A 15010-nucleotide genomic window follows, 5' to 3' on the forward strand; every position below is an offset into this window, starting at 1 on the left:
TAGATCATGTTGGTACATTATTAATCCTTTTTTTAAAAATATAGACCAGTTTTCATTTAACATAGAATGGGCTGACTCAGGTTATTAATGCTAAACAGGTCACATAATTATAGTAAAATGTGCAGCCTGAATAAGAGATTCTGGACAGATCCAAAGAGTGAGATGAGGGCTCTGAGTTTCTAGAACTTGGTAATAAGGGGGAATAAGAAACTCTTCTGTTTCTATCATGGTTTTTCTGAAAATAGGCTGTATTTTCTTTTTTATGGCTTAGTACTGAGCATCATGAATTATATAACTAATATTGTGAAAGATTTGACATTTGTGGAATTACTTATAAGTAATGTTAAAACATAGTGATGCTTCCACTAAAATCTATTTTAGATTTAGCATGTGATATTCCACATTTGAATGACATTTTACAATTTATGCCTAATTAATTTGTTAACAATATTTAGTTTGTCATGCTTTTTCCATCTGTGCCTTTCCTAACATGAATTTCTTGATATATTACATACGTACAGAAAAGGCAAAACAGCTCGATAACTGTTTTCAGAGTAAACACACTTATCCACTCAGTTCCTAGATCAAGAAATAAGATATTATCAGAACCCAGAAGTCCCTTCCTACAAAGCTTCCCATCAAAGATAGCTACTTTTCTGACTTCCAAGACCATATATTACTTTTTTTTAGTGTGTGTGTGTGTGGGGGGGGGGGGCGGGAGACAAAAAGAAAGAGAGATTAAAAGCATCGATTCATAGTTGCATCACTTTAGTTGTTCACTGATTGCTTTTCATACATTCCTTGACTAGTGGGCTGAAGTTGAGACAGTGATCTCTTCCTCAAGCAAGTGACCTTGGGCTCAAGTTAGTGACAATGGCATCATGCCAATGATCCCATGCACATGCTGGTGACCTCATGCTCAAGCTGGTGAGCCTCTGCTCAAGCCAGATGAGCCCACACTCAAGCTGAAGACCTCACGGTTTTGTTTTGGGTTTTTTTGGTGTTTTTTTTTTTTGTATTTTTTTTTTCTGAAGCTGGAAACGGGGAGATACAGTCAGACAGACTCCGCATGCGCCTGACCAGGATCCACCCGGCATGCCCACCAGGGGCAACGCTCTGCCCACCAGGGGGCGTCGCTCTGCCGCGACCAGAGCCACTCTAGCGCCTGGGGCAGAGGCCAAGGAGCCATCTCCAGTGCCCGGGCCATCTTCCCGAGCCATCTTTGCTACAATGGAGCCTTGGCTGCGGGAGGGGAAGAGAGAGACAGAGAGGAAGGAGGGGGGGGGGGTGGAGAAGCAAATGGGCGCTTCTCCTATGTGCCCTGGCCGGGAATCGAACCTGGGTGTCCCGCACGCCAGGCCGACACTCTACCGCTGAGCCAACCGGCCAGGGCTGACCTCACGGTTTTGAACCTGGGTCTTTAGTGTCCTGGGTTGATGTTCTATTGACTGTGCCACCCTTGGTCAGGCAACCATATATTACTTTTTAAAATCTATTTTAAATATATTGAATTATTTGCTATAGTTTATTTAGTATCTGGTTTCTTTGGTTCAATATTTTTTTGCATGTAAATTCATCCATGTGTGTGAACTCAGTTTGTTCCTTCTTGCCATAAGTAACTGATTGTATAAATACGCCAAATGTATTTGTTTATCATACTGCTGATGGGTATTTGTGGTTTTATAGTCTATAATGAACATATGTATTTGTGTCTTTTGGGAAACATATACCAAATAGAATTGTTTAGAGATACATATATGTATATATTACATTACATATAATATAATTATATATGACATTATATAATTATATATCACACCAATAATAATAATAGATGTCTAAAGTTACACCCATTTACACTCTCATTAGTAGTGTGAAAATGTTTCATTTCTTCTATATCCTTGCCATCCCTTGGTATTATCTCTGTCATTTTAGTAACTTTGGTGGGGGCACTTCCTTTTATAATGTGTGTATTTGATTTTCTCCATTCTACATTTGGCATAGCCAGTGACTATTTTTCCCTTCCTAATTTGCAGTAGTGATTGCACTTTAGCATAACTAGTAATTAATATCTAGTCACTGAAAAAAAAAAGCTGAAACTAAGGTATCAGTTGTTCATTTTATTTCTATAAAGAATTTAATCTTCTAATGAATTGAGGAAATATTCCTATTAATTCTGGTAAATTTTAGGAGCAGGTAAATGAATCTGATAGCTATTTAAATCCAAGATGTTTTCATACTGTACCTCCTAAAACTAGCCCAAATGCAAACTTAATCAGAAACAGTACAAGCACAACCCTTCCATTACTTTCAATTGGATTGAGTCCAATTCTTGCCATGAACTTCTACTTTCTTCTAAGACCTCAAAGTTAGTAACAATCACACACACTCCCTTTTCCTGTGCTATTTAGCAGAAAGAGAAACTCACAGATGACAGAGTCTGGTTCCAGGGAATCATGTGAGAAGGTGACCAAGAACCAGAGCTAGGCCTCCAGCCTTCCAGTCTCATCCTGACAAGACATTAGACCTAGGACAAGGCTGACCACTCCATGATGTGATTAAACAATGTGTAGTCTCAACCAGTGGCCCCTGGAGTTCCTTTTAATCTATGAGAAATGGTGATGTGCACTGGCATGTCAGCATAATCCTACCTGTAAGGAAGGAGACCTTCACAAGGCAGACAAGGCTGCAGTACTGCCCCTTATATCTGGTAATGGGAGAATAAAGTAGACCCATTGCAAAGTATTTTGATTCATAAAACAGTACCAAATATGTACCCTGAGAACTAAATTTTAAGTGAGATCCCATAAGCCAGCCTCAGCCTCTGCAATTAATGGATAAGACTTCCCCACTACAGTTAGACAGATGCGTCCAAACTCCTGCACTGCCATTGGCTTCAGTGGCACCTCTAACATGTCCCTTAATGTTTCTAAGCCACATTTTTCTCATTGTTAAAGTCATCATCCCTGCTACCATGAGGGGCTGTGGAGATTAGAGATGATGTGTGTGTGGCAGAACCATACTGGGAGGTGTTAACCAATTTCCCCTTTTATTCTCCCACCTCATCCCCTTTCACACAGGTCTCCATTTGTCATGGAGCCAGATTCTTCAGAAATGGACCAATGAATAAAAATGACCATTTATCAGCATCTGGTTCCACCTCAGACACACAAGGGTGTGGAGACAAAATACATCCTCCTCTATAGCCCCAAATCTCTCCATGACCTGGAGTGTTGTGGGGATGGGACATCCCCAACTTCCTGTGGTTGAGTTTGAAGAGGAAGTTGGCTGAGGAAGAGAGAGGCACACATTCTTGTGGAGTCCTCTGGTGGGCATAGGAGCCAAGTGCCAGATATCAGCTGTGTAAAGAGCTGTCACTGGGAATAACGGAAAGTCTGAACTTTACCTCATGAGTTATCTTAGTCAGGAGTCGACTGGGGACCAGTCAGAACCGGCCGATCAGAAGTGCAGTAGGTCTGACTGAATACATTTACACTGAGTGTAGGAGGACAGCAAAGGGCCATCCAAAGAGAAAAGTGGACACCCATTCCCTGCTGTCACCAGGTTGGCACCTGAGTCAGACTTTCCTGGGTGGACAGGGGGAATAAACTGGAGGAGGTATGCTTCCGAATGTGGTTGAACTGCAAACCTGGACTGAGTGACCCATTTCTGGAGCAGTGCTTTCCTTGGAAGGGGTAGATGATGTTCTGACCACTTGGTAGCTTGTGGGATCAGATTATTTTATTAAAGAAACTATTAAAATTATGTTTCTTGTATACTCCAAGTTAATGATACTGAGAATTCATGTGGGAAAGTTTCTGGTACAAGTAAATGGCCAGTGCTATTACCGGGAAGATCTAATTAACATTCTGTCTGTTGTTACCCAAGAACTAAGTTGTAATTGCAGTGGCTATCTGCCCTGCTATAAATGGTTTCCACCAATACTGTCTTAACAGAGATTTTTCATCTTCTAACCTGCTGGGAGGGCTTTTGGGATATCAAGATATAAATGCAGACAATTCACCAGATGGTCTCATAAAAAAAAAAAAAAAATTGATTTGTACAAAACATTCTTTACCATTTTCAACCTGAGTTGATGTAACTGACACATAAGAAGAAAATACTTTGAAAGAATCAGGAATTCACAAAGGAAGTCTTCTCTGCACATGGAAAGCCATGTGATATTCACTTAAATTATTTGCTGTGCTCTCTGAGGTCCGTGGAGAACAGCCAGTCACCCATCACCATCTGGCCAGGCTAATTCTGGGTGACTGCAGCTGCAACCCAGAGTCTGGTGATCACAGCTTCAGGTTCTGTCCATACTAAATAGCTAGCGCAAGGGGCAGCCTGCTAGCAGATTTCACTATGGCGGCCTCTCTCCCAGCAACATATCCAGATTTCAAAGCACCAAAGAACATCCTAATCATTCACAAACCCACTATTATGTAGTTCCTTTTTCTCCTCTTTTGGGATCTATATTTAGCTTTTAAGACCACACATCTGAACTACAGGTATCTCACCTGGATAGGACCACTTCCATAAACCATTATAGCAGTCCTGTATTGGACCCTCAGTTCTATTATCTATCTATAATCTATCCAATGCTGGTTCCAGACTAATCTTTTGAAAGCCCACAGAAGCTCCATTACCTCTCAGTTCACATGGCTTAGTCTATTAATATTGCATTTGGCCTTTTCTTATTTCCTCTGAAGCCAGTTTTGACCATTTTGCCCTCAAGAGAAAGCACTGTTGATGATTCAAAGACTCTGCTGTTGCTTCAAAGGAAATAAATGTCAAAAGCCCTAAACTGACAAATGCCACTATCATTCTGCTGCTAGAGGTCCTCTACTCTTCATCTACTGAGATGCTTAATCTAGTACTGTTTGAGCCTTTTCTCGATCTTGCAAGAGAGTCCTCTTTGGGGTTTAAAGTTTTATCTCCCACTCTTATCTTTGCAAGGTTTACCAGAGGGGTTCTCAGGGCTAATTCTCAGTGAAAAGCCTTTTCCTGTCCCTTCAGGGGAGGCTATGTAGGAGAAATGTCCCGTGGCACAGATGACCCTTAGATGAAGTTGTAGCCATAAAATACCACTTTTAATGAGCAAATAAATCTTAGATGTAAATCTCTTTGTGTCTGTGTATATTCAAGTCAATAGTGACCTTCTCAAGGATAGGGAGACGTGAGGATTAAGTGAAAAGAACCCGGTGGCTCTGGCCAGTTAGCTCAGCAGTAGAGCATTGGCCCAGCATGTGAATGTCCTGGGTTCGATTCTTGGTCAGGGCACACAAAAAAGGTGACTATCTGCTTCTCCACCACTCCTCCTCTCTCTTCTTTCTCTTTATCTCTTTCTTCCCCTTTTGCAGCCATGGTTTGGTTGGAGCAAGTTGGCTCTGGGTGCTGAGGATGGCACCATGGCCTCACCTCAGGTGCTAAAAATAGCTTGGATGTTGATCAACAAAGCAACGGCCCCAGATGGGCAGAGCATCGTCCCATAGGGGGATTGCCAGGTAGATCCTGGTCGGGGTGCATGCAGCAGTCTGTTTCTCTGCCTTCCTACTTCTTATTTAAGAAAAATTAAAAAAAAAAGAAAAAAGAAAAGAACCTGGCTTTGGGCCTAGTCCAAGCTGAGCTCTTACATTGAAAGGCTGAGTGATCCTGGGCAAGTGACTCGATCTCTTGGAGCTTCAGGTTTTCATTTGTAAAATGGGAAAAGGGACACTGAACTCATAGAATCATTGTGAGGATCAAAGACCTAACGGTCACTATTTGAAAGCCTCTGTAATACTCTTCCATAAATTTACATTGTGGAGGCAGTACAGAATAGGGGTCAAGCACAGACTTATGAGACCAGGAAAACATAGATTCAATCCCTCTCTTACCACTTTTAACTGTGACCTCAGGAGAGTATTTCACCTCTCTGAGCCTTTGTTTCCTCTTCTGTAAAGTGGGAAAAACACCACTACCTGACCTGAAACTGATGGGAAATCATTGAGTTAGAGAAAGCAAAGTGCCTAGCACAGTCTGTATGTGGCACTCCTAAGTGGGTCCACCGCCTCTGTGTACATGTGTTCCTGTCTCCAGCATCTACACAGTACTTTACAAATAGGATGCCCACGACAAATGTTTGTGGATGATAGGAAAATCTGAGACCCTCCAAGCAATGCATTCAAAGAATCGCAGTGTACTTCCCAGGCCTGCAATGGATCTCATACTAATCTCCTCCTGGAAAGCCTTTTCTAACATTCTGGCCAAGCAGCAGAGTCAGATTTAATGGCAGGCTCACTGGGTGTGCCCCCTGGGCCCCACCCTGCAAAACCCCAACTTGACACTTTTTTCTAATATAAGGGGCCCAATATTTTTTTTCTGCACCCAGGGCCTCAACCAACCTTAATCTGCCTTTGCCAAGCAGGGACATTGCAAGGCAACATGGCTCCTCACTGACTGTTGTAACAGCCCTAATTCAGTTAGTGACAACAGTGGACTCCCTTGGTGACAGGAGAGCTGTAAATACCCTAGAAAAACAGCCATAACTTTAGCCTTCTCAGAGCCAAGAACTGCTCACTCTGGCCAGCCAGCCCAACATGCTGCACTGTAGCTCTCCCTTTAAGTGACACTTTTTAGGGCTCACCGGGAGCTTCTGGTGTGGATGCAAAGAAGCCTTCAGCTGATTTTATCCAAGGGGACTTGGTTTTATGTTCACATTGGCTACCCACGAGAATAGGTATGTGTAAACGTACAGAGAACCTTTAGGCATATACACGGGGCTAGAAATTTAGACTCTTTTCCCTAAAAAAGAAACAGAGAGAGCATTCCCCTTCCCTAGATGATACTGAATAAGAAGCCCTTACTACAGCTATGCTTCAGACTGGTTATTCAGACCAGAGAAGCTAAGCGCAGTCTACATTTTTAAAGAACCAGCACACTCACAGGGGATTTGCACATACACACCACTCATCCTTCAGGGGCTCCAAATTAATTTCTCCTTTATCTGTGCCCACGAATAGCTCAATTTTCATAACCTTTATAACAGTAATCACATTAGTCTATTCCAAAAAATAAAAACAAATTCTTAATAAAAATATTTGACCCCACAATTCTCAACAACGAAAGATTAGGGAAAGAATAACACACACTTTCCCTCTCTAGGACCCACATTTTCTACAATTAAGCTTTATATTTATTCTAAGATAACAAGGAAAACATGTTAATGTGTACTGTTCACAAAAATTAAAGGATATTTCAAAATGAATATGAAGTGATAAATACCCCTTAAATTTAAAATATCCCAATTTTTGTGAGCAGTATATTTGAATGTCAGAATGGCCTAAGCCTCTTGAAGTCAGTCTATCAATATGAAAATGCTTTGATAAAATAATGATATTCTACTCAAAATAATTTCCAAAATATGTAAGGTTTTTGCATATATATATATATATATATATATATATATTTTATTTTTTTTTTGAAAGAAATATCTGGGAAAGGCTGCAAAATTGCAGTCTAGGAAATTAGGTTGTTCTGAGTTAAGAATCCAATCTCCATTTGGCATGCTTGTCCAAGCAGAATGCCTCTTGTTCTCCCCGACTTTCTGGAATACATGTTCTCTAGCACTATTAATTTTGGATTACAATTGTTTTTGAAATAGCAGGAATGAGGAAAACTGAGTGCTGCAGCTTTATTTTACAGAGGAGAACTGAGAACAGCAAGGTCACAGAGTACAACACAAAACTAAGATTATAATTTGTATCTGCCTCAACGTCATGCCATTTCCACAAGGAAGTCAGTAAACAAATTAGGATTCAGTTCTCAAAATGCATGGATGAGCGATCTAAAAGTTCTGTGAACGTTATCAGTTAATAACGGCTCATTCACTCACTCAGTCATTCACTAGCTATCTCCTAACTTACTGCTATGTGCCAGGTAATTTTCTAAATTCTGTGGACATGCAGTGGGAGCATGCCTGGCTCCTGCCTCTCAGTCTGGTGCTACAGAACTACAGACTAAGTTGGTGGATCTCAGTGTTCTCCCTATCAAGTTGTTCTATTCTAACAAAGTGTGCCTTTATTACAGTGCTCAACTAAAAAAATTGAATATAGCTTTCTTCAGCTTAGTCTACAAATAGCTACTGAAAGGAATAAGAATTTTTTAAAAAAGATATGATGGGCCCTGGCCGGTTGGCTCAGTGGTAGAGCGTCGGCCTGGCGTGCAAGGGGTCCCTGGTTCGATTCCCGGCCAGGGCACACAGGAGAAGAGCCCATCTGCTCCTCCACCCCTCCCCCTCTCCTTCCTCTCTGTCTCTCTCTTCCCCTCCGGCAGCGAGGCTCCATTGGAGCAAAGATGGCCGGGGCGCTGGGGATGGCTCCTTGGCCTCTGCCCCAGGCGCTAGAGTGGCTCTGGTCGCGACAGAGCGATGCCCCGGAGGGGCAGAGCATCGCCCCCTGGTGGGCAGAGTGTCGCCCCCTGGTGGGCATGCCGGGTGGATCCCGGTCGGGCGCATGCAGGAGTCTGTCTGACTGTCTCTCCCTGTTTCCAGCTTCGGAAAAATACAAAAAACAAACAAAAGATATGATGGCCATATAATGAGATCCCTTTCCTTCTATTTTTACCTTGACATCCTTTTAAAAGAACTAAGTCAAGTTCTGCTAATTTTTTATTGACTCATTAATTCCACTTTAAGAAACTACCTGTCACCCTGGAAAGACTGCTCAGCTGGTAAGAGTGTCATCCCAATACGCAAAGGTTGCAGGTTCAATTTCCGGTCAGGGCACATACAGGAACAGATCAATGTTTCTGTCTGTCTCTCCCTCTCCCTACCTCACTCTCAAAAATAAATACATAAATAAAAGAAGCTACTACCAAGAAATAATGTTAAAATATGCATAGAGATGTATATCTAGGAATGTTCATGGTAATGTTATTTATAAGAAAGTAAAAGTGAAAAAACAACCTAATTTCCCTGGATTTAGAAACTGATAAAATAAACTATGATACAACAATATGTTGTAGTACTATGCCATTAATATAAGTAAACTTTCAGAAAAATTTCCCATAAAATAGAAAATTTTTCACAATATGAAAAAAGGTTATAAAATAAGATTTATAGCATACTTCTAATTATATAGAATATATTTATACACAGTATGTTCTAAAAATAGCCATTATCAATGGGTTTTATAATTAAGAGTGATGATTATTTCCTGTTTTTTGCTTCCCTATATTTTCCAAATTTGAACAAAGATTGTCATTTTGGTAATCAGAAGAAGAGCTGTCCTTTATATAAAAAAATTATGCCAACTTGTTTTCTATAGTAAAATTTATTTTAGTAAAAGCTAAAGAATTTTAACAGGAAATGCAGCTGACTTAACCATTTAACATTTAGTAATTCTTCAACTAAACAGTAGACAACATCCCTTCAGTCATTGCCTGGTATGAGGTTGCCCTGCTGTGTGCTCTAGCAGATCCACTGTAGAAACAGCTACAAGGAAACGTATACTTTCCATGTTCAATAACTTAATTATGTGCCAGTGTTTACTTGGGATGTTTTGTGGGTAATGTATTTTTCAAATAGTTTTCATTATTGTTCTCAATAGATTGGAAAATAAGAATGGTAAAGTGTGGTAACAGAAATAATATGGCCTTACACAAATTAGGTCTTTTTTTCCAAACCACAAATGCACATGTCTAAAAACGTGATGCTCACAACCTCTTGTAACAGGCTGCAACAAGGCTCAACTCTGCAGGTCATTAGCCAACGGAATTTTCCAGTGTTACCTCATGTCCATGAAATAAGGGCAAGTTCGTAAGAAAATTCTTCCACATTAATTTTTCAACACCTAAGTAAGAAAAAGGACTAAATTCATACAACAAATTTAAATGTTTATTTATACCTTTGTTCTCATGTGAACTGTATGTGATAATTCCATGGCTATGAGAAGACAGCACACACTGCTCAAAAAGACCTGGAGTAGAATTTTGAAGCAATATGACAAAATTTAATCTCTAAATGTTTGCAAAGTGCCCCAGAGAAAACACCAGGTCAGTTTTTCTTCAACTGGGACAGTTTACCAAATTAGGAAGGTATTCATTTGTTCATCCATTCATTCATTCATTTATTCAATCAATAAATGGTAACAGTATTTGTACTCTGCAGAGCCTTGAGGATACCTTAATGATTAAAACAAAGTGTAGGCCCTTATAAAGTACTATATTTGTCTGTGAGACAGACAAAACAATGAACAAACCAATCGTTTAAAAATGTCTACTGTTAAATAAGTGCTATCAAAGAAAGAAGTGTGGTGTTGATATAGAATCTATCAAGGTGAAGAAATATCTAAGCCTGTAGAAAAGCACTTGTAAAGGAAGGTTATCTACTGGTAGATGGGAAGTGGCCAGCCTTTGGTAAGGATGGGGAAAGATCATTTCAGGAACAGGGACAAGAGTAAGACTGCAAGATAAGCTCAGTGGTAGAAAGTCGGCCTGGCGTGCAGAAATCCCGGGTTTGATTCCCGGCCAGGGCACAGAGGAGAAGCGCCCATCTGCTTCTCCACCCCTCCCCCTCTCCTTCCTCTCTGTCTCTCTTCCCCTCCTGCAGTGAGGCTCCATTGGAGCAAGGATGGCCCGGGTGCTGGGGATGGCTCCTTGGCCTCTGCCTCAGGCGCCAGAGTGGCTCTGGTGGCAAAAGAGCGACGCCCCAGAGGGGCAGAGCATCACCCCCTGGTGGGCAGAGCGTAGCCCCTGATGGGCGTTCCGGGTGGATCCCGGTCAGGTGCATGCGGAGTCTGTCTGACTGTCTCTCCCCGTTTCCAGCTTCGGAAAAATACAAAAACAAACAGACAAAAAAACAAAAACAAAAACAGAAAAAAAAGAGTGCAAGATAAGAAAGAGGTTGCTCTATTCAAAGAACTGAAATGAGGCTAGTGGTCCTGGAGAAGGTTGAGCTTTGGGGAACTCAGTGTAACAGATTTGGATAGGGCTATGCTACTCTGGGAGAGGGAGGGATCCAGGACACAAGTGGACAAACAGGCATGAGCAGGACAAGGAACATCTTTCATCATGTCAGGAAGGAAAAAGGAAGGACGTGTATGAACACAGGTAAGTTATGTTAGTAGGTCTGGCCACAGGAAGTCGAAGAAAATGGCTTTTCTCTTCTTTGGAAGTAGGAAATGAGTGCATCTACTAACAGAGAAGAGAGAGATGGATGTAGCCATGGCCCAGTTTGAAAGAGCCCCTCTGAAGAACAGGAGAGAGAGAGAGAGAGAGAGAAACAACTGACTAAGGAAACAGAGATTATGGGGTAGCACCTACATGCCAGATGATGGTAGGCTGCAAACTTACAGTTTTAATAAAAGCAAATGAAATCTTTGGCCAGCAGGTTACAGAATAGAAAGTACAGTCAATCTTGTTTATGTAATATACATGTATCTTTGGGCATACAGGCAAAGAAAATTCTAGAAGAAATTTCATCAACATGTCAAACACTATCTACATATAGGGAAAATAAGTGAGTTTTATGTATTCTTTATGGTTTGAAAAATGTTGAAAATCTAACATTTCATTGTTAGATTTATTTCATATTTGTGCATCACTGGAATTCCTTATATTGTCAATGGAGAAATTTGGAGACTTACAGAATTTTAGATATGAAAGGGACCATCTTGCCCTACCCTCTCCTTTTAAAGTGGAGAAAAGTGAGGCCCAGAATGAGTAAGTTTTTCTTTCAAGTCTTGTAAGGATCTAACTGCAGAAATGGGTGTGTCTTTAGCCTCCTAACTCCTGCACAAGGATCTCTCCTGGGCTAAGTTCAGATGAAGTAGTAAATTTAAAATAATGCATAGAAGACTGTCATTAACACACACTTTAAAGTTACTTTTTAGATAAGGATAAATCCTATTTGATGACAATATTTCAAGGTATGCATATACATATATGTGTCTATATTTGAACAGTTACGTGTACACATAAACACACGACTTAAGTCCAGGTTGCATTATCTACATTATCTACTTTTATCTAGGAGACAGCATCTTCACAGATACCAACCACACTGGCACATCCATGGAGAAGTCAGTTAGGTGAATTATCCATCCCTATCATCCCCACTGTCAGTTAGTGATTGCCAGGAGCACAGACATAATTTCTTCAACTGACAACTGAGATTCATATATAATTAAATCTCATTTCTTTTTATAGTGAGTTGTTAAAGGAGAAAACAGAAGTTAATTAAAAACTCAAAGAAAGCAATGATATTTTTAAATAAAACACAGAAAAAAATACTACCACCCTCTCTTGGCTTCTGTTCACTTGTGCACATTCAACTTCACAAGTAGGAGTTTTGAGAATGTGGGAAGGACACCTGCATAAATGACATTTACGTGTATTGTATTCTGGATTGCCTTGAGCTAGCGAGGCAAGAGTATAAGAAACAGCTCATCAGTATCCCCTCTAACATGCTGGTCTGAACATGTTTAGCCAAAGGCATCCAAAAAGATACTCTCGTTGTCCAAGCTTGTCCAGTGGGCTCCTTTCTGCTTTCTCTTGGAGAAGCCTGGCCTCCACACACTCATGCCATGTGGTTAGGAAGGGCTCCTCTGCTTGCCCTAAAAGCTGGAACCCAGGCCTAAGCGTGTCAGTGCCCCAACCCACCGCGGCCTCAGGACTGTCTCAGCAGTGGGCATATGACTCCGTCAGAGCCACTAGGGCAGCACGAAGCATTCACTGAGACCTTAGCCCAGGGGCAGAATTGGTTCCACTGGAGAGGCATCTAAGAAGACAGAGGCGCGGACTGCGTGGCCATCTTGACAATAGGCGCTGAGAATGGCATTTGAGAATGGAGCCAAGAGAGGTGAAAGCAGAGCTGAGAGACAGGATGAAAAATGTATGGGGTTAAAAGGATGATGTTTCTGTTTTTGAAAGTCAAATATGTCAAATAGTTTTAACATCATATGGTTCAATCTAAAGATTTTGATGACTATGAGCTGAGTATCTGATTGGAGGCCAGTTATAACCCTAGGTTCAGTCACATAAACCAATAAATAAGCAGAGTTACGACTTTTTTTAACCTCACAAAACAATGAGAGATCATCTTCCTCCTCAAAGTCAAGGTCTTCTGTAACAGAGCCAAGAAAATAAGAGAGGCTGCTCAGAGTGAGAAGAGACTGCCTCCTTCTCAGCGACCCCACGGGGAGGACTATGCAGCATGGAGGAATGGCGTGCAGGCTTGGAGGCGGGCAGCGGAATATGGGAGCAGCACTCCCTAAACCCAGCTGGACACAGGGTCCCTACATAAGAAAACAGTCAAGGGCTGGGAGTTGGTACACATAACGGCTTTAATATACAGTCTTTTGTCACAGAAATGGTATCCCAGACAGAAAACCAAAAGAAGAAGCTCTCAGGCAGAAGAGACCACACCCACCTGTGAGTCTAGGGGACCAGAGCCCCTGCACTTCGCAGGAGAGAATGTTGGGAGAAAGTGGCAGCACAGACAGAAGTCCAGGGGAATCTACAGAGAGCGCTCCTGGGGTACTCAGCCCAGGACAGATCACGGCGTGCACGGGCGGAAGCTGTCTGGGCCCAGGGAGGGCTGCCTGGAAGTTAGAGACAAGAGCCCCTCACGTTCGTGCAGGGATGGGGGCCTCCCAGCTAAAATGGAAAACCTTTCATTCATAAGCATTGAGTGCCGGGGTCCAGCCCCGGGGGGGATTCAGGGGTCCCACAGGAAGAGACGGCGTCGGCGAAATTCGAGTGAGAGAGCCGAATTTTTTTCTTTCTCTTTATTCTCTAGTTAGCATTTACTGCCAGGCATCTCTGCTCAATGCTAGTATAGCTTCCTTTTTATACACACACACTGAGTTACAATTACATGGTGTTAATCATTGCTTCTGTTTCACTATGTTTACATGTTTTTGGATAACAGTTAATTTATATTTATAAATTACAAACCAGGTAGCAAATCATTCAAAATACAAAATAACTTGAATAGTGATAACAACATCGGTAAAAGCTTTTAAGGTATTAGTACTAAAAGTTAACTAACTTTACTGCTGTTGTGAGTTAAGGGGCAGAGAGAGATTAGCAGACGAGATTATTAAGGACTAACAATGGACAACCGTTTGCTCAGATAAATGGCTTTGAGTTTAAGCAGTGTCCTACTTTTTCTCACAAGATTCTAAAAGGCTTGCCTATAAAGAAATTGACAGAACATTAAGAATAGCTTTCACCCAAAGATATACAGAGTGCACTTGCAAGATAGCCTAGTAGCAACATAAGACATTAATTGTTATTACTTCTATGGATTTTTCTACATTTCTCTTATTATTAAAGAATTTTGGAAAGTATGTAAATCTTATGAGAACATCTCATTGAGAAAGCCTAGCAATTGCCTTTAGTCAAAAGACAATTCTCTTAGTAAAACACTCTTTTCTTGCTGACTGCGCTTTCATTCTAGGCCACACAATGGGCCATTTTATTATACCTTACCTAAGATACTATTGTCTAGTCAAATATTACTTATTTATTATATTTAAACACTAGTTAAGTTCTACCTCTATTCTTCTCAGAGTGTATTACTATTTGCAGATCAAATAAGCAAGAAGAAAGGAATGTTTCTTTACTCTATTACATGAAAAGGTTAGGAGGAAAAATGTTGAATTAAGTGAAGGCCGAGAGGTGCTCTGTACACAGCCACTGCCTCCTACCTAGTCACAAGTCACAATCTATTCTTTCTAACATGATTAAGAAGGAATTCTTCTACAAACTTAACCCTTTATGAGGGATATCATAGCCAGCCTCTTATGTCTATGAGCCCAGTTCAAGGGGTTTACAGGCTTTTCTGTGGAACTCACACCCTCTGTCTTATTTTCAAAGAAATTACTACAAATCTACAGGGAAAGTATGGTATTATTATTCCTGTGTCACAAATAATAGCACACACCCAGAAAAAGGGGGGATATAAGGCCAGATTAATTCAAAAGATTAAAGGGGGAAGTATCATGCCTTTCCTTGCGGTGACTTT

The 15010-nt window shown here is 41.1% G+C and overlaps 1 protein-coding gene across 1 annotated transcript in view; it reads right to left on the reverse strand.

Annotated features, from left to right (window-relative positions):
* SYNPR (synaptoporin) overlaps positions 1–15010 on the reverse strand; it is a 396296-nt gene that overhangs the window by 318963 nt on the left and 62323 nt on the right. The window lies entirely within an intron of this gene.

The sequence above is a fragment of the Saccopteryx leptura genome, chromosome 10, assembly GCF_036850995.1.
Source record: "Saccopteryx leptura isolate mSacLep1 chromosome 10, mSacLep1_pri_phased_curated, whole genome shotgun sequence".
Classification (NCBI taxonomy): Eukaryota; Metazoa; Chordata; class Mammalia; order Chiroptera; family Emballonuridae; genus Saccopteryx; species Saccopteryx leptura.